The sequence below is a fragment of the Phascolarctos cinereus genome, unplaced genomic scaffold (assembly GCF_003287225.1).
Source record: "Phascolarctos cinereus isolate Bilbo 61053 unplaced genomic scaffold, phaCin_HiC Scaffold_3;HRSCAF=262, whole genome shotgun sequence".
Lineage (NCBI taxonomy): Eukaryota > Metazoa > Chordata > Mammalia > Diprotodontia > Phascolarctidae > Phascolarctos > Phascolarctos cinereus.
In genome coordinates this window covers 196,260,301-196,281,366 of record NW_027555736.1, presented here as the reverse complement: position 1 = coordinate 196,281,366, position 21,066 = coordinate 196,260,301, and the positions used below count along the sequence as shown (strand labels likewise).

At 37.1% G+C, this 21,066-nt stretch overlaps 1 protein-coding gene across 2 annotated transcripts in view; it reads right to left on the bottom strand.

Annotated features, from left to right (window-relative positions):
* The window catches only part of PRKD1 (protein kinase D1), a 413,900-nt gene that overhangs the window by 171,300 nt on the left and 221,534 nt on the right, over positions 1–21,066 (bottom strand). The window lies entirely within an intron of this gene.

The window sequence follows — 21,066 nt, the reverse complement described above, 5'->3', positions numbered from 1 at the left end:
TGTGTGTCCACTTTGTGTCAGGCACTGTGCTAAGCACTGCAAAAAGAAGGCAAAAAATAGTCCTAGCTCTGAAGAAGTTCAAAAGTCTAAAGGGGTGTGGGGACAATAAGCAAACAACTATACAAACTACAAGACATAAACACAATACATTGGAGACAATAAAGGGAAGGAATTATTATTAAGGGCAATAAGGAAAAGCTTCTTCCAGAACATAAGATTTTGGATGGGACTTGAAGGAAGCCCAGGAAGCTAAGAGGCAGAGATGAGGAAAGAGTTATTTCAGGAATTGGTAACAGACAGTGAAAATGCCTACAGTCCAGAGATGGAGTGTCTTTTTTTAAAATAGCATTTCATTTTTTCCAATTGTGTGTAAAGACAATTTTAAACATTAATTTAAAAAATAGTGCTCCAAATTGTTTCCCTCTCTCTCTAAAATGGTAAGCAATTTGATATAGGTTACATATGTGCAATCATGTAAGCATATTTCCATGTTATTCATGTTGTGAAAGAAGAAAGAGACAAAAAGAAACACACACACACACACACACACAAAGTGTAAACAGTATACTCTGATCTGCATTCAGTTCTTTCTTTGGATGTGGATAGCATTTTCCATCATGAGTCTTTTGGAATTGTCTTAGATCATTACATTGCTGGGAAAAGCTAAGTTATTAATAGCTGATCATCACACAATTGCTGTAACTCTGTGCAATGTTCACCTGGTTCTGCTCACTTCACATCAGTACATGTAAGTCTTATTTTTATAGTACAATGGTATTCCATTACATTCATATACCACAACTTGTTTGGGCGCAGTTCCAAATTGCTCTCCAGAATGGTTGGATCAGTTCACAACTCCACCAACGGTACATGAGTGCCCCAATTTCTCCCACACCCTCTCCAACATGTATCATCTCCCTTTTCTATCATGTTAGCCATTCTGATAGGTATAAGGTGGTACACCTCAGAGGTGTTTTAATTTGCATTTCTCTAATCAATAGTAATTTAGAGCATTTGTCCATATGACTATAGATAGCTTTGATTTCTTCATCTGAAAAAAAAGTCCTGTTCATATCCTTTGACCATTTATCAACAGGGGAATGACTTGTATGCTTATAAATTTGACTCAGTTCTCTATATATTTGTGAAATGAAGCCTTTATCAGAGACACTTGCTGTAAAAATGATTTCTGTTTTCTTTCTAATCTTGCATGGTTTTGTTTGTGCAAAAAAACCTTTTGTTCAAAGAACAGCAAGGAAGCCAGAATTGCTAGATCACAGTGTATATGGTGGGGAGTAATATGTAAGAAGACTGGAAAGGTAGGAGGCAGCCAAGTTATAAGGGGTTTTGAATGCCAAATGAGGTATTTTATATTTGATTCTGACTGTAATAGGGAGCCACTGGAGTTGACAGAATCTTTTTTTTGGGGGAGGATAATAGCCTGATTTGTTCTATAGGAAGATTAATTTGACAGCTGAGTGATGGATGGACTGGAGTGGGGAGAAGCTTGAGGCAGGGAGAACAGCCAACATGCTACTGCAATAGTCCAGATGTAAAGTGCTAAGGACCTGCAACAGAGTGGCACCATTGTTAGATGAGAGAAGTCATATACAGGAGATATGACATGTCTTGGCAACAGAGTAGACATATGGGGAAAAGAGAGAGGAGATGATTATGACATCTAAGTTGTGAACCTTGGGGACTAAGAAGAGGTTGGTGGTACCTTCAACTGTAATAGGGAACTTTGGAAGTGGAGAGGTTTGGGGGGAAAACACAAGGATTTCAGATTTGGATGTGTCTACAAGACATCCAGTTTTAGACGTCTGAAAGGCAATTAGAGATACAAATCTAGAAGTTAGGAGACAGGTTAGGGTTGGATATGCAGATCTGGGAATCATTAGGACAGAGATGCTAACTGAAGGATGCTGTTTGTCTAAAGATTCCAAGAACTGAAATTACCCTTTGGTTTAATTCACAAGCAGCTGGTGGTCTGACACAGTACTGTCAACAGAGGATCTCCATATGAGCTATTTTCAACTGCTAACAAAAACAATCAAGACTTGGGCCTGTTTCATGATCATGAAAAGCTGTATGTTAGAAGCACTCTTCAGTGACATAAATAACATTGCCCTGCTTTGTCTTTTTTCAGAGACAGCACGGAAGAAGGCCAAAAAGATGCTGAGTCTAGAATTGGAAGAACTGGGTTTGAATCACAGGGCTACTACCTATTACTTACCTGACCTTGACCACTCCTCTTCACTTCTCTGGGCCTCCATCTCCTCATCTGTGGATTAACTTTGACATAAGCTGTGCTTCCATGGTCAGAGTGCATTCTTTCTCCACTGTTCCCTCTTAAAAATCCCTAGCTTGTTTCAAGGCTTAGCTCATGTCCAATCTCCCACAGGAAGCCTTCCTGTTCTCTTTAGTTGCCAGTGGTTCTCTCCTTTTCAAAGTATCATGTATATACTCTCCTGTTTACATATACATTAACCCACAGAATGTAAGATTCTTGAGGGCAAAAACTGGAGGTAGCTAATAGTATATATTAAGCACTGACTATGTGGAAGGTACTGTGTTAAGAGCTGAAGACTCAAAGAAGTCAAAATATTGTGGAAAGAACACTGAAATTAGAGGATGTGGATTCAAATCCTACCTTTGTAATTTACTACTTGTGTGATCTTGGGCAAACTGCTTAATCTCTTCAATTTCCTTATCTCTAAAATGAGGTAGAGAGAAATAGATAGTCTTTGAGGTTCCTCCCAATTCTCTATCTATGATTCTATCCTATGCCTAACTTTTGCTGTTGTCATTTCTATTTGAAATGCCGGCACTTAGCACAATGGTCTTATACATAGCAGGTGCATACAAAATGTTTTAGGGTTAAATGTGAATAGATGATATAAAATCCCCTTCTAGATCTTTAAAGCTATGATCTTATGATCTTTATGACAAAATCATGATAATAATGATCACTAGTATTTATATAGCACTTTCACATTTTAAAAAGAGTTTTACAAATATTAATTAATTTTATTCCACAACAACCTTGGGAGGTAGGTGTTATTACTGCTATTACTATCCTCATTTTACAAATGATGAAATGGAGGCAGAAAAAGGTTAAGTGTCTTGCCCAGATTCATGCAGCTTTGTCTGAGATCAGATTGAACTCAGATCTTCCTGACTCCAGGTCCAGTGTTCTGTCTACTGTGCTGCCTAGCTGCCTCAGTTGTTCAGATCATTCATATTCAGGGAGGATATTAACCAATCCCTTGTTATAAAGCTGTAAGTTTTCCATAGGGTGAAGAAGGCAAAGTACTTAAAGCGAATGACAATTAATTTTAAAAAAAATAATAAAGAACATGAACGGTCGGTGTAGTTTTGAAGGATACTGGAACATCGATAGAAAGGTAAGAAAGGATGACTCAAGGGTACAGAATTGGAATTTTATAATGGCACAATCTAAGAATCACAATGTAAAGGGAATCAAACCAATGTTTGATCAAACCAATGCTACAGTTTTAATTCTTATGAAAAAGACATCACTACAAGGAAGTATATTACATACACCAGAATGAAATACAACATTCAAAAACTTTTTTGAGAGACACAACAATGTTTTAATAGGTTAAATAATATAATTCTTCAAAAGTATATGTTTGTATGAAAGGAAGGGAGTGAGGAAGCAGAGGAAAGGGAGAAAGACAGACAGAGAGATGGATGGAGGGATAAGAGTATAGAAAGGAGACTTTTGCAGTAATAATCTGGGCTATAATATAGAATTTAGTCTCCATTTTGAATATCAGCAGTTCCCAGACATCATACCAAGAACAGATGGCAAACCTACTCCATACACAAAGATCTATGAAACAAAGAAAAAGAGAATCTGACACAACTACAATCCCATTCCTTTTGCTAAAGGCATAAAACTGAGAAAAGGTAGCAAATCTAATGAAGATGTTTTCTATCATGTATGTCCTTTTATATATACATATAAAAAAAAACTATGTGGGATAAAGAAATTACTAACAGGTTTACTTGGAAGATACAAATGGAAAGAGAATTATTATTAGAAATAATAAAAAGGAAATGCTAAAAGTCATACCTAACATAAACCATAAGACTTAAGGAAAAATAGCTCTGACCTATAATTTTACATTCAAAATTTCCACTGTTAGAAAGTACCTGCACTGACAGTTTATTTACCATTGGCCAGGCATTATCATAATTCATAGTGGGAAAGACAAGTATTTAAGACCAAATGCAAGGGAAAAAAAATATGTGCACATTCATTCCAGAAGGGCAAGTCTAGAAAGTCACAAATACCCAGACAACTGAGCCAAAATGTGATTTTGCTTTGAAGAGATGACTATTAAAGCCACAAAGTGGTGAGAGTGGGGAAGATGAATAAAAAAACATTTCTTAAGAACTTACAAAGGAGGCAGAGAGAAGGCAGGGACTCACCTGAGCTCTCCCCTAAATTGCTCCAAAGACCTTTAAATAATGACCTAAAAAAAATCCCAGAATGTGGTAAAAGATTTACTAAAAAGATGTGGTAAAACAATTTTCCAGCCAAAGACAACTAAGAAGGTCATCAGGAAAGGTCTGACCCACTGGGGTAACAGCAGAGGGCTTGTCCAGTGCAGACCAGACCTCAGCAAATCAAGAGCAGGAGTTGGGAGTGCCTGAATCAGCAGCAGCAGTGGCTGCTTCAGGAACTCTAAGTCCACAGACTGTTAAGGGACTCAGATAGCTGGTCAGAAAGAGATTACAGGGATCTCTTGGCTGGCACTAGGGGCAGGACTCTGTTGCTTTGCCCAAACTCAGATCCAGGTCACAACCCTGCTCCAGAGTGAAAAAGAGCACTAGCATCTCAGAGCTTGTGGCCATGGTGAAACGGAGATCCTCATCAGAGTTCCAAGGCAGAAAAGAGTGTCTGTGGTTACTCACAGACCACAGCACAGGCCAGAAGAGTAGTCAACACACCTTTCCTTAGATCATACCACCTTGGAAAAACAGAAAACTTACAGGTCCCTAGAAGTATCTCTGAAAACAGCTGCACAAAATCCTTGAAGCTTGGGACAGGGCGCGCGCACGTGCACATACACACACACACACACACACACACACACACACACACACACACGGAAGCTGAGATCAACTTTAGTTAAACAGTTAAAAGTCAAGAAATATGTGAGGGAAATGACCAAACAATAGAAAAAAATTCTGACCACAGAAAGATACTATGGTGACAAGAAAGATCAAAACACACACTCAGAAGAAGATAGCAAAGTCAAAATTCCTACATCAAAAGCTTCCAAGAAAAATATGAATTGGTCTCAGGCCATGGAACAGCTCAAAAAAGATTTTGAAATCAAGTAAGAGAGGCAGAGGAAAAAATGGGAAGAGAAATGAGAATGACATAAGAAAATCATGAAAAAAAAAGTCAACAGCTTGGTAAAGGAAGCAAAAAAAAAATACTGAAGAAAATAACACCTTAAAAAAACAGAACAGCCCAAATGGTAAAAGAAGTACAAAACATGCAATGAGGAGAAGAATGTCTTGAAAAGCAGAATTGATCAAATGGAAAAAGAGGCACAAAAAAATCACTGAAAAAAAGAACTCATTTAAAATACAAATGGCCAAATGGAAAAGGAGGTAGAAAAGCTCACTGAATAAAATAATTCCTTAAAAATTAGAATTGGGCAAATGGAAGCTAATGACTCTATGACACAACAAGAAACACTAAAACAAAACCAAAAGAATGAAAAAAACAAGACAATGTGAAATATCTTATTAGAAAAAAACAACTGAGAGGCAGCTAGGTGGTGCAGTGGATACAGCATATTAACCTTGGCGTCAGGAGGACCTGAGAGTTCAAATCTGACCTCAGATACATAACACTTACCAGCTATGTGACTCAGGGCAAGTCACTTAACCCCAATTGCCTCATCAAACAAAGAAACAAACAAATAAATAAAACTGACCTGGAAAACAGATTCAGGAGAGATAAACTTAAAATTTTCCTGAAAGCTATGATGAAAAAAAAAGAGCCTAGACATCATCTTTCAAGAAGTTATCAAGGAAATCTGCCCTGATATTCTAGAACCAGAGAGTAAAATAGAAATTGAAAGAATCCACTGATCACCTCCCGAAAGAGATCCCAAAATGAAAACTCCCAGGAATATTATAGCCAAGTTCCAGAGCTCCTAGGTTAAGGAGAAAATATTGCAAGTATCATGGAGCCACAGTTAGGATAACACAAGATTTAGTAGCTTCTACATTAAAGGACTGGAAGGCTTGGAATATGATATTTCAGAGGGCAAAGGAGCTAGGATTAAAACCAAGAATGAGTTACCCAACAAAACTGAGTATAATTTTCCAGGGGAAAAATGGAAATTCAATGAAACAGAGGACTTTCAAGCATTCTTGATGAAAAGACCAAAGCTGAATAGAAAAGTTGACTTTCAAATGCAAGATTTAAGAGAAGCAAAAAAAAGTAATATGTAGTAGGAAAAGCATAAGGGACTTAATAAGGCCAAACTGTTTACATTCTTACATGGGAAGATGATACTTGTAACTCATAAGAACTTTCTCATTATCAGGGAAGTTAGAATGAGTATATATATAGAGAGGGCACAGGTATGAATTAAATATGATGGGATGATATCTAAAAAATAAAATTAAGGTATGAGAAAGAGGGACTGGGAGAAAGAGAAAGGGAGAGGTAGAAAGGGGTAAATTATCTTACATAAAAGAGTCAAGAAAGATCTATTACAGTGGAGAGGAAGATGGGGGAGGTGGCAGAGAAGGCCTGAACCTTACTCTCATCAAAATTGGCTCAAAGAGAGAATAACACACTCATTTGGGTATAGAAATCTATCTTACCCTAGTGGAAAGTAGAAGAGGAAGCAGATAACAGAAGGGGGTGCAAGTTTCTCTGATAAAGGCCTCATCTTACAACTACATAGAGAAATGAGTCAAATTTATAAAAATAAGAGGCATTTCCCAATTGACAAATGATCAAAAAATATGAAGTCAGTTTTCAGATGGAGGAATCAAAGCTACCTATAGCCATATGAAAAAATGCTCTAAATCACTATTGATTGGAGAAATGCACATTAAAATAATACTGAGGTACTACTTCACCTATTAGATTGGCCAACAGGACAGAAAAGGAGAGTGATAAACGTTGGAGGGAACGTGGGAAAATTGAGACACTAATGCAGTGTTCGTGGAGTTGTGAACTGATGTGACTATTTATTTAGAGCAATTTGGAACTATGCCCAAATATTTATAGCAGCTCTTTTCTTGTGGCAAAGAATGGGAAACTGAGGGGATGCCTATGAATTGGGAGATGGTTGAACAATTTTTGGTATGATTGTGATGGAATACTATAGTGATATAAGAAATCATGAGCAAGATGCTCTCAGAAAAACCTGGAGACACTTACATGAACTGATGCAAAGTGAAATAAGTACAACCAGGAGAACATTTTACGCAGTAACAGCGATATTGTAAGATAATCAACTGTGAATGACTTAGCTATTCTCAGCAATACAATGATCCAAGACAACTTTAAAGGACTTATCATGAAAAATGCTATCCATCCCCAAAGAAAGAACTGATGGAGCCGGAATACAGATCAAAGCATATTTCTTTTTACTTTCTTTCCTTTTCTCAGGTTTTTATTTTGGTATCTGTTCACTTTTACAACATAATTAATATGGAGATATATTTTCCATGATTTTATACACACACACACACACACACACACACACACACACACACATAAACTATATCAAATTGCTTGCCTTCTCAATGAGGGGGTGGGGAGGGTGGGAGAATTTGGAACTTGATTTTAAAAATGAAAGAAGAGAATTGTTTTTATGTGTAATTGGGGGAAAATAAAATAATAATTTTTTAAAAGAGCTTATTAAGTGACAAACACTGTACTTAGTGCTAAGAAGAAATTAAAAAACAAGAAAGTTCCTGTCATAAAGGAACTTATGTTCTATACAGCAGGAGACAAATGTCAGTCAGTCAACTAGCATTTATTAAGCACCTACTACATGTGAGGTACTATGCAACAACATATAAGGAAGTGGTGACCAGGGAAGGGTTTTTGCTTCAGGATAGTAAGGAGAAACACAGGGGATTCAGTTGCCATGTCCTTCTCTGTTTGATGCCCAAGATAAACATCTTCATAGTTTTAGATCTATAAGGGAACTCAAAAATCATCAAGGCTAACCCTTTCATTTATTTGATTGTTCCTGGGGGAGGGGATAGACAGTCAAAGGGGAAGGAATGGTAGGAAAGATATCAAGGTGAAGACCAGGAAGGGAATGGCAGCTATAACAACATCATGTACATTTTAATGAGCCATATGTGGTTAACTTTGCAATCAGAACAACATGGCCCCAGAAGACTGGTTCCAAAGCTAAGTGAATCAAGTCACCTAGGGTACAGTCTTACATAGTCTACTGGTCTAGAGGAGCTTCAGAGGGATGGAAGGCAAGGAAATGACCAGAGTGGATGGCTGGATAATGGAAAGCATGGTCTGGGGTCAGCTATATATAACGAGCCATCTCCATTTCAGCTGGCTTACTTACCAATCAGAATAACACAGGCCCATGGAGGGAAAGGACTTTAAAAGGGAATATAGGCATTCATCTCAAATCTTGCTTAAATTAGAAAGTGCTTGTGCATATTATATTTTCAGGCTAATGATATGGCAATGATCTAACATCTAATTACATATATAAGAGGAGTTTCCTATGACACCTAGAAGAAAAATAATAAGGTAGTCACAGATATCTAGGAAATGGTGAGAATCTGAACAACTTGCCTCAGAAATGAGAAACTTGATCTTGGTCAAAGCACTGCAGTTTCTCTGAGATTAATCTCACTTTTCTCATAGGTAAAATGATGGGGTTAGACTTAGATACCTTTCATCTCTATAATACTATAAACTTTATTGTTTCCTACCTGACTGAAAATATGTATGAGGATTTTGATAGCAACTTGATGCTTTCATGAGGGAAATAATACTGAGAAAGAAATTCAGATACTTATCACTATTTTTCTTCCTTTTGTCTTCCTTTCTATTCTTTTCCTGTTCTTCCTTTCTGTTTTTTTTTTTTTGAGATACTGGCAAAGTGCAAATGAAAAGTGACCCTGCTGAATTCTTGGAAAAGGTCACTACGAGTTTCAGTCTGCTAGAAACTGATCAAGAAACTAGACAGAAAAATTCATCCTTAAAGAACAAAAATGAAAAGTACCATGAGTACTGACAGGTTATTATTAGACAACTTGAGAACGCTAAGTTTCAGAAATGGTTTCTTGTCCTTGTTGGAGCAAATCAGAGCACCTGAAAAGCAACATATTTTTTGGCGTTTTTGATAATACTGTGTATGAATCCATAGAAACCACTCTATCACTCAGAAATCATCCAGAGGATAGCGTCTGATACTCCTATCTCCCCTTTCTTCCAAAGCTGATTCACATTTGTACAGCTCACTTTTCATGAAGTGTACAAGAAGATTAGGCTTATCTAAGTAAATTTTAAATGACTGCCCTTTAGACATGTTTCAGCCATATTCTCATTCCTGAGGATGAAGCACATTTATTTAGGTCACTTAGACTGGAAAAGAAGAATGGGCTGATGAAAACAGATGTAGGTAGAACACTGATCTGTCATTATTTTGATTCTGTTTTCCCTGCCAAGTAGAATGTTATTTGGAAAGGAAAGGATGGAACAAAAATGGCTAATACGGACATAAAACCCAAGGGAAATATTCTCACTGGTTTAGAGCTTGAAGGGAACTCAGAAGTCGCTAGGCCAACCCTCTTATTTTACAGAGGAGGTAAACCAAGGATAGAGAAGTTAAATGATTCACCTGAGGACACACAGGTAATTAGAGTGAGAGTCCAGGAATGAAACCCCATCCTGTGACTCCAAATTGAGAGCTCTTTCCCATCAAGAAGTAACAAGACAGAATCTTACCACCCTAGATGAGTCTGAGTCATTAAGCTGAGATGAACTCTATTCTTAGTACCAAAAGAATTTATAGACATTATTCTTGAGCCATTACAACTGATCGTCAAAAGACTGAAGAGAATGGGAGAGGTACTGCAGGACTGGAGAATGAGAAATATCATCCAGACTTTCAAAATAAGAAGACAATGATTTACAAGCCATAGGCCAATGAGTTTGATTTTGATTTTTCTGACAAAATTCTAGATGGACAGGGATGCATTTGGCTAGTCATCGAGCATTTAAAAAAGGAAGTTATAATAAAAAAAGATGAATAATGGCTTCAATAAAAACACTTCATGTTAGACTCATCTTATTTCATATATTTTATATAGTCACTAAACTTACTTTTATACAGTTACTTAAAAAGAATGGTGATGCTAATAACTTATCTAGATTTTAGAAGACTTCTGACAAAAATTCTCATTGTTATTTTCAAACAGAAATATAGAAATGTGACCTGGAAGGTAATAAGATTGGCTGGATTGAGAACCGGTTGGTTGAAATGACAAGACCCAAAGAATAATTATGATGGCTGGATGGAACATTTATATCTGGTACTTGGGTAAAAACACATGCTTATAAAATATGCAAATGACAAAAAACTAGTGATGGCTAACACACAAGATGACAGAGCTAGGATCCAGAAAGATAGAACACACTAAGATACTGGGCCAAATATAAGGAGAAATCTGATAGGAACGACTTGGGTTGGGGTTAAAAAATCAATGTCACATGTAAAAGATGAGACATGGGTTGTCAACATTATATCTTAAAAAGAACTGGGGATTTTGGTGTACTACAAGCTCAAAATGACATGTGACTTGTTGATCAGTCATCTCACTTGTGTCTGACTCTTCATGACTCCAACTGGGGTTATTTGGCAAAGATACTGGAGTGGGTTGCCATTTCCTTCTCCAGCTCATTTTACAGATAATAAGCTGAGGCAAATAGGGCTAAGCAACTTGCCCAGGGTCACACAGCTAGTAAGTGTTTGAGGCCACATTTGAACTCAGGAAGATTAGTCTTCCTGATGTCAGGCCCACACTCTATTCATTATGCCACCTAGCTGTCCTATTCATGTGATAAAATGGCTAAAAAAGGTTAATGTTGTCTTAGGGTGCATTCAAAAAAGCAGTGTCCAAGATATGAGAGACAAGAGTTCTGCATCTTTCTTATATTCTAACCACGTGTAGAATATCACATTCAGTTCTTGGTGGTACATTTTAGGAAGGAAATTGATAAGCTACAGAGTGTCCAGCAGCCCAAGAGTCATGTCATATAAGGATCACTTGAACAAACTGGGGATGTTTATCCTGGAGAAGAGATTCTTACAGGCATGGCAGCTATTTTCAATTATCTGAATGAATGTCACATAGAACAGTGATCAGATATATTCTGCTTGGGAATGAATAAAGAGGCAAATTTAGAAGGTATTGTAAGGAAGTTCTTCCTAATCCTTAAAGCTATCCAAAAGTGGAATTGACTGCCTTGGGAAGTAATGGATTCTTTCTCATTGGAAGTCGTCAAGCAAAGGCTGTAAAACTGATCATCAGCTAGGCTGTAGGGGTGATTCAGTTATGGTTTGAGTTAGATGGCCTCTGATATCTCATGACTGTGTGATTCTGTCAGGGTAATGATGGCAGACTAAGAGAGAACAACTGTGGGAATTCTATTGGTCTGATACGTGGGTTATCATATGATGTTAAGACACAGGAGAGAAATGACATTATTTCAAGACATAGTTATCCTTTCATCTAAGAACAGATCACTAGGATATTCACCAGTTATGTGGCTCACAGGAAGGGAGAATACTGTTGATGGATAATGGGCAGTCTGGTTTTCCTACAAATATTACATTTGTGGTGGAGAGCACTTAACATCAATTTGTTAAAGCGTTTTAGGAACACTATAAAAATAGCCACTTATGAATAATAATAGCTAAAGTTTCGACAGCACTTTAAGGTTTGTAAAGTGTTTCACGAATATGGTCTCAAGATCTTCACAACAACCCTGTAAGGTAGGTGTTATTACCATCCACCTTCTGAAAATGAGGAAAATGAAAGAAGCTAAACTATGGGCAAGGTCATACAGCTAGAAAATGTCTGAAGTGTTCAGTCTTGGGCCTTTCTTACTTCAAGTCGGCACTCAATCCACTATATCACTTAGCTATCCAAAGTGAATATAAAACACTTTCTCTCTTCTAATTTGCCATGGCTTACCTATTCATTCACTCACTTACTCATCCAGCATTTACTAAGGAGCCGGAAGGTACAGCGTATAGAACACTAAACTGAGAGCCCGAAAGATCTGCATTCAAATCTGGCCTCTGACACTTACTGGCTGTGTGACTCTGGGCAAATCACTTAAGCTCTGCCTCAGTTTTCTCATATGCAAAATAAGGCTAATAAAAGCACCTACCTCTCAGGTCTTTTGTGAGGTTTAAATGAGATAACATTTGTTAAGTGTTTAGCCCAGTGCCTGGCATGTAGTAAGCACTACAAAAAAATTAGCTATCACTGTCTGGGCAAGTGACTTAACCTGTGTTTGCCTCAGTTTCCTTAATTCTAAAATGCAATACATACAGCACTAACTTCCTGGGTAACTGTGAGGAGCAGATGAGATATCTGTAAAGCACGTAGCATGGTGTGTGGTATATAGGAAGGTGCTATATAAATGCTAGCTACGACCACTTTTTCTCCTCCTATTACTACTACTACAGCTACAACTACATCTACTAGCACTACAACAACTACCGGTACTACTATTGTTACTAGTATTAATACTACTAATACTACTATTACTACTAGTACCCCTGTTATTACTACTACTACTACTACTACTACTACTACTACTACTACTACTACTACTACTGCTACTACTGCTACTACTATCACTGTTACTACTACTAGTAGTAGTAGTACTACTACAAGATAGTAGATGTAGTGGAAAAAACAGTAGATTTGGAGCAAGAGAGTTTAGATTTGAGTCTGGGCTCTGCAATTTATTAGTTATGTAATATTTCACAAGTTATTTTCCTCATGGGGCCTCTTTCATATGGAACATGAGGGGATTGGATTACATGGTCTCTAAATTCCCTTTCAATTCTAAATCTATGATCCAGTGGTACCACGTGCAAGATACTGGGCTAGACACTAAGGAAGATACAAGGATTATTACTAAGAGTAATAAAAACTTTTTATTGATACACTTTGTTTTTGTAGTATTATAATTTCTCCCAACATCTGGGAAAGGAAAGAGGGAATAAGCATTTATATAGCATTTACTTATTATGTGCCAGGGACTGTGCTAAGTGTTTTATAAGTATTATCTCATCTTATCTTATAACATCCCTGTTTGTAATCTCCATTTTACTGATGAAGTAACTGAGGCAAACAGAGGGTTAAGTGATTCACTTAGGATCACACTGCCAGTAAGTGTCTAAGGTTAGATTTGAACTCAGATCTTCCTGATTATATAGACCTAGCACTCTATTCACCTCACTACCAGCTGACTTGGTGGTGAGGCTGTGATGTATAGAAAAGGATCTGAAATCCCAACTCTAACCTTCTCCGCATCTCAGGTAAATTCCACAGTCCCTATTTTGCTTTTTGTTGCTCAGTATTTATGTTGTGCCTGACTCTTTGTGACCCCATTTGGAGTTCTCTTGGCAAAGATACTGAAGTAGTTTGCCACTTCCTTCACTAGGTCATTTTATAGATGAGGAAACTGAGGTAAAGGGCAAAGGGACTTGCCCAGGGTCCCACAGCCAGTAAGTGTCTGAGGGCAGAATTGAACCCAGGAAAAGAGGTCTTCCTGACTTCAGACCCAGCGCTTTATCCATTACACCACTAGCTGCTTCCCTATTTTGCTACTCTGTTATATCTGGTATTGGCCTCCCTAGTGGAGAGGGCAGCTTTAATTTCCATTTCCCACTCACTGCACAGTAGAGGCAATAACATTAATTTTAAATATTAAAGCTTCAGTGCTCAAATAAAGCATTAACCTTTCAATACTAAAAACAACAAAAAGCTTTATGTGCATTTTGACTTTTCAATAAATGCAACCTATCAAGTGTCTGAGCAATTCTTTTCTGGCTCTCTGGATGTCTTTTTCACCAAGCTTCTACCTTTTTTTCCTTCAACTTTTGAAAAGTAAAGCAAAAACAAAAATAGAAACCATCCTGGAAGGGCCAGGTTAGCCTCTGAATTCCTATTTTTCCAACTAGTAAGTAAATACACTGAAGAAATGTCAAATTTCTCAAGCGAATTCAATAAGAGATGAGAGCTCCTGATGCCTACTGAAGAGAAAGAGTACCTGCCATTACTAAAAGTTAATCTTTCCAGATCTGCTGACAGGTAGATATTGCTGTAATTCTATGAGAAAATGCTCTAGCTCATAAGTGATGTTAAATGAAACCAGTCCCTCCTTTCTGGTCAAATAATACCAGAAAATAAATTTGGAAATGAAGGAAAGCCATAAACATATTAGTAATAAAGTTTTATATTAATGATATAGACATTTATTAGCTATGTGACCCTGGGCAAGTCCCTTCACCTTTTGCCTTAGTTTCCTCATCTACAAAATGAGCTGGAGAAGGACATGGCAAACCACTCCTGTATATTTGCCAAGAAAACCCCAAATGGGGCCACAGGTACTACTGAAATGACTGAGCAACAAAAAATAACATTTCCTACTAAAGATATGGACAGTAACTTTAGTAAGATCATCTGAAATTTGCTTTTGGGGACTGGGAAAGATTTAATAAGCAAAGGGACTGCAAGGCCAAAGGAGTTCCAGAAATTATAAGCATTTCTTGCATACCTTCATTTAAGGTACCATGGAATCTATCTATCCTATCCAAAAGGTAGGAATTACTTCTCAGGGTAAAGAATGCAATGCTTGCTGTTGTTGTTCAGTTGTTTCAATCATGTCTGACTCTCCATGACTCCATTTTGGGATTTTCTTGGCAAAGATACTTGGCAAAGATAGTTTGCCATTTCCCTTTCCAGATCATTTTACAGATGAAGAAACCGAGGCAAACAGTTAAGTGACTTGCTCAGGGTCACACAGCTAGTAAGTGTTTGATGCTTAGTAAACAGCATTTCACTAGAATTAAATTAAAGGTGGAAAGGTTCATTTTGGGAAATGCCTTATTATCAAATGCCAAATGCATTATCATCCCTCATTATCTCTATTTTATTAAATGGTAGCCAATTTTTTGAGAGCCAGTCAATAAATACTGCAGGTTTATTGCTATACAAAGGACTTTGGAATGATATAACAAAGAATAATGTTTGATCCCGGGACATATGAAACATATAAACTAATTGAGGGCAATATGGCACAGCCCAGGGGTGGGGAACGATGGCCTCGAGGCCATAATATGGCCTTCAAGGGTGCAGCCTTTTGACCAAGTCCGGAGTTTTACAGAACAAATCCTTTTATTAAGGGGATTTGTTCTGTGAAGTTTGGATTCAATCAAAAGGCTTCACTTGAGGTCCTAGAAGGCTACATGTGGCCTGGAGGCGCCAGGCTTCCCATTCCTGGATAGTCACATGAAAAGCCAAATAACAAAACAGCAATAGTAATATTAATAACAAATACACACACACACACACACAATACATATTAGATGCAGCTAGGTGGTACAATGGAAAGAATACTTTCTAGAGTTAGGAAGACCTGAGCTCAAATCAGGCATCAGATACTGACTAGCTGTGTAACCATGGGAAAGTCACTTAACTAGCTTTTTTTTTTTTTACTGTTTTCTCATCTGTAAAATGGGAAAAATAATAGCACCTAACTCCCAAGGGTTTTGTGAGGATCAAATAAGATAATAATTGTAAAGTGCACAGTGCCTGGCAGATAATAAATGCTATACAAATGTTAGTTGATATTATTATCATCATCATCATCATCATTATTATTTTATATCACTTTAAATTTTATTTAAAAAAAACTCCTTTGTATATAACATCTCATGTGACCCTCATAATATACCTTTAGGGCATGTGTTATTAGTACCCTCATTTAATAGACTAAGAAAGTAAGTTTCAAAGAGATGAAATGACTTCCCCATGGTCACACAGCTAATAAATATCTATTTCAGGATTCTAACTCAGTCTTCTTGACTTCAAATTCCAGTGCTATATCCATTAAGCCACATTACTATAATAATAATTAATGTTTGTATTGCACTTTACATGCATATATGAAATGCTTGTAAAGTGTTACACAATGAAAAAGAGAATGGAAAATTATATGGAGTTCTAGGGTGGGGAGAAGGGCCCTTGCAACAACTAGTCTCTATTTCTCCATAAAGAAAGCAGATAAGGTCCCCTCTTAAGAGCATCAAAATAGCCACTATAGGGAATGTGAAGTTGTCGATCAGGGAAGAATAAAATGATTATCATGCAGCAGTAAGGGCCCAGTTAGTTTTGGATTAAATTTATAAGTAAAGCTAGTCAGCATGGTTGCAAAATCTCAAGTTTAAAGAGACTGAAACTTGCCTGGAGCCACATAGCTAGTACACGGTGGGGTTGGCTCTCAAACTAAGGTCTTCTTGGTGTAAGTCTAGCACTCATTCCCCTAGGGCCAAGAAAGACTTGAGCACATGCTTGAAAGACAGATGAGGTTTGGCAGGAGAACCAGGAAAGTGCAGTGTCTCAGAAGCCAATGGTCAAAATCCTGTTGCTGAGCACTGAGATGCCACAAAGAAGCCCAATGGGCTGTGGATTGAGAAAAGGTCACTTGATTCGACAAAACAAACCATCAGCAGCAATATTCAAAAGAGTAGTATCAATAGAGTAATGGAGATGGACACCATAACTTCAAGGTTTAAGAAGAGAATAGAGAAATAGGAAATAGAGGCAAGAGGTACATAGCTCTCCTTTGAGAACTTTACCAGTAAAAGCATGGAGAGATTGTTGGAAATCTACCCAAATATTGGAACTAGTGTGTTTCAGCATTATTTAATGAGTCACTTCTGGGTCAGCCTTTGTCACACAGATCACAAAGATGTCACAAATGTTTAAATGGAGCACTCTGAGCAGGTTAAGAGGCTCAAGGAGACAGGGTCTATTAGAAAAATATGGGACAAACCCTTTGTAGATTTTATCAGACCTTTGTATGATTGTACCTTGAATGAGAATGATTATGAAGTAAGCAAAAGCTCCAATTTAAAGGATTAGCTTAAAGGAAATAAGCTATATAAACAGCTGCCCTTCAAATCATCATTTACTTTCTTAAAAGTGTGGAGTCAGAGGCTGAAGTTGAAATAGCAGTGACCTTGGAGAGTTTCAAGGCATCCTTGCAGGTTTAGATCAAGAAGGGAATTCAGAAGAAACTGAGGACAGAGGAGTCAAATGATCGCCTAAGGTCATTGAACTTTCATCTGAGTCCAATCCTAGAGCTTTGGTCCATGAGGAAATTAAAAAAGCAGAACTCCACTGCCCTTTATGAGTTCAAATCACAAAGCTCAAGTACTGACAAAATTGGCAGATGTGATTGTTGAGCTATTGTCAGTGATATATGAAAAACTCTGTAGAGAACAGGAAAGGCATTGAAGGAATAGAGAAAAACCAATGTTGACTTGATACTTTTTTCTTAAAATGGAAGGGGACAAGGTGACTTCAAACTATAGACTAATGGCACTGAATATTAGAATAAAAGACTCAGCCTGGGACCAGGGTCCCAACAATGGAATACTTGCGCAGGACCACAGCAGAAAGTGGTAAAAAAAAGGCCAGGATCCCAGAATCATAGCTTTAAAATTGGAAGGTCCCTTCTAGATCAACTAAATGAACTCCCTCACGTTTTTGAATGAGGAAATTGATGACCAAAAAAGTAATTTGTCCAAAGTTACGGAAATAGAAGAAAGGACTGGATTCAAACCCAGGACTCTGACTTTAGAGAAAATGTTCTTTCCATTGTAACAGGAAACTTGGGAATCTGTGTTGCTAAGTATTTTTTAAAAACTTCTGGGTAGCTAGGTATAAATATATGTTAAAGGCACCAAGAAAAGATGAAGAAGTCTGTTCAATGAATTTAGGAGAATTTTGCCTTAAAGTGCATATGGCGGAAGACATTCAAGTAAACTGCATTAAAAACACATTAAAGACTTTGAAGCTGACATGTTTTGGTTAAAAAAAATTGACAACTAAGAAAAACGTGCATCAGACAACAACAAATTTCTTTTTCCATGATAAAAAAAATGCATTTCCATTGTTGGTAGAGTTGTGAACTGATCCAACCATTCTGGAGAGCAATTTGGAACTATGCCCAAAGGGCTATAAAACTGTGCATGCCCTTTAATCCAGCAATACCACTACTAGATCTGTATCCCAAAGAGATCATAAAAAAGGGAAAGGACCCATATGTGCAAAAATATTTATAGCAGCTCTTTTTGTGGTGGCAAAGAACTGGAAATTGAGGGGATGTCCATCGGCTGGGGAAGGGCTGAACAAGTTGTGGAATACTGTTGTTGTATAAGAAATGAGAAGAAGGCAGATTTCTGAAAAACCTGGAAAGACTTACATGAACTGATGCTGAGTGAACGAGCAAAACCAAAAGAACACTGTACACAGTAATAGCAACATCGTGTGATGATCAACTGTGATATACTTAATTTTCTCAGCAATGCAATGATCCAAGATAATTCCAACAAGGGACTCATGATAGAAAATGCTGACCACATCCAGAGAAAGAACTATGGAGCCTGAATGCAGATCGAAGCATACTATTTTCACTTTTCTTTGGTTTTTGTTTTTTGTTTTCTTTCTTGTGGTCTTCCCCTTTTATTCTGAGTCTTCTTTCACAACATGACTAATGTGGAAATATGTTTAATATGATTGTACATGTTATATATATATATATATATTGCCTGCTGACTTGGGGAGGGGGGAAGAAGAAGAGGGAGGGAGAAAAATTTGGAACTCAAAATCTTACAAATATATGTGTAATTGGAAAGAATACAATACTATTAAGTTAAAAAAATAATAAGTTCACTAAAAATGCATTTTCTATGCACAGAAAATGTAGCAAATGGCACTAATTCTCTGAAAGAATGTAATCTGGAGTTCTTAATATTAATAAGAATTAATGTTAAGATTAATCACTCTCCTTAAAAGTCATCAATTTTCTTTAGAAATAATTTCCAATGGGATTGTGGAAAGATAAGGAAATGAATATATTATTCATAACTTTATTAATTGGTCCAACTATTCTAGGAAGCAATGTGGAATTACAATAATAAAACCATTGGCTAAAATAATAAAATGAAATATATAAAATAATAAAATAAAAATACTGGCTAAAAACCTCATGCCATCTGACTCAGAGTCCCATTGTGAACTATATAATCTAAAGAGGCTAATGGCAAAAAAAATGTTATCACCCCTCCCAAAAAAAAAATATTCATAATAGTGCATTGTATAGTAGTAAAAAATGAAAACAAATTATATGCTCATCTTCTGGAGAATGGTACACAAATTGTAGTACAAGAATGTAATGGAATTTTATTGTTATAAGAAAAATGTAATGAATTCAGAGAAGTAGAGGAAGGGTTATAAGAACTGACTCTAAGTGAAGTAAGCATAACAAGGGCAACATACAGAATAACTATAACAATGTAAATAATAAGAATATCAGCAACAAAACAATTTAAAATGATCACTGATACTATAATGACCAAGGTAGATCCCAAAGAGATATTAGAAGGTACTTCCTCAACTCCCTAGAAGAGATAGACAAGTATGAGATAAGGACCACTGTACATAATATCAGGCTTTGTTGTTGTTGTGTTAGATTTGTTGAATTTTTGTTTTTGTTTTTATTCTTTCTTATAAGTGATGACTCTGGGAGAGAGAGTAAAGGACACACTAGGAAATTCAGTTGACTTAAATACATAAAATAGTAACATTTTATTTTAAAAAAGAATTCCGATTAGTCCTATGGAAAAACATAAGTTGAAGGGGGAAAAACCTAGTCGTCTAAACGATTCCTCTATTTTTAGTGAAAATCCTTTTTAGGGATTGTTACCAGCAAATGACTGACACTACTGTTACAAAGAACCAAAGTACTGATGCTGCTATCTCCCCCACTTTTCCCTTGCACAGACACAGGAATTTCTCTGTATCTATAGGCCCAGACCTTATGGCCATTTCTTATCTAATGTGAATACTCAGCATAAAAAGATGGCAGCTATATTCTTGGTGTGTGTTCCATCAAATAAATTGACCTTAGTCTGACCCATTCCTCACCCACACTCCCAATCAATAATCTCAAGCGCCATCCTGCAGGATCAAAAGTCCTTTGTTTTGCATTTAAAATCTTCACAACCTGGCCATTTCTGACTTTTTCAGTCTTCTTGTACCTTATTCCCTCCATACATTCTATGAGCCAGCTATATTGGCCTAATTACTGTTCTTGGAACAAGACACTCAATCTTTTATCTCTATGCATATTTTTTTTCCTATGGCAGTTCTCTATGTCAGAAATATTCTCTATCTTCATCTCTGCCTCTTAGAATCTGTGACTTCCTTCAAAACTCAATACCACCTTCTGTTTTCCCATTCCTCACACGTACAAGAGCCTGCCCCTCTAGCAACCTCCAATTTACTCTGCATGTACTTTGTATGTTGCTGTTTAGGTACAGTAAAATGTCAGTTAATTGAGAGCAGAAGGGCTTTTGTTTTTCTTTCTATCCGCAGTGCTCATGCATAATGCCTGGTGCACACTAAGTGCTTAATAAAAACTTGTTGCCTGATTTCCCTACCTCAGGTCTAATTCATCCTTCTTTCACTGCTAGCCTGGATAAGTTGGTCTTGTTCTGGACCACAGCAATCCACTAACTTCCTAACCTATAATTTGGTCTTCTGCTGTCTGTTGATCATGGTAAGCAAATGACATCTTGGCTCCTTGTTTAGACTTCTGATTCTCAAAATATCTAGCGGGTATGTGACAATGACATCTTCCATGTTTTATACAGATTCCAGTCGCCTTCTTAACCAGACAGGGCGTATTGTTATTCA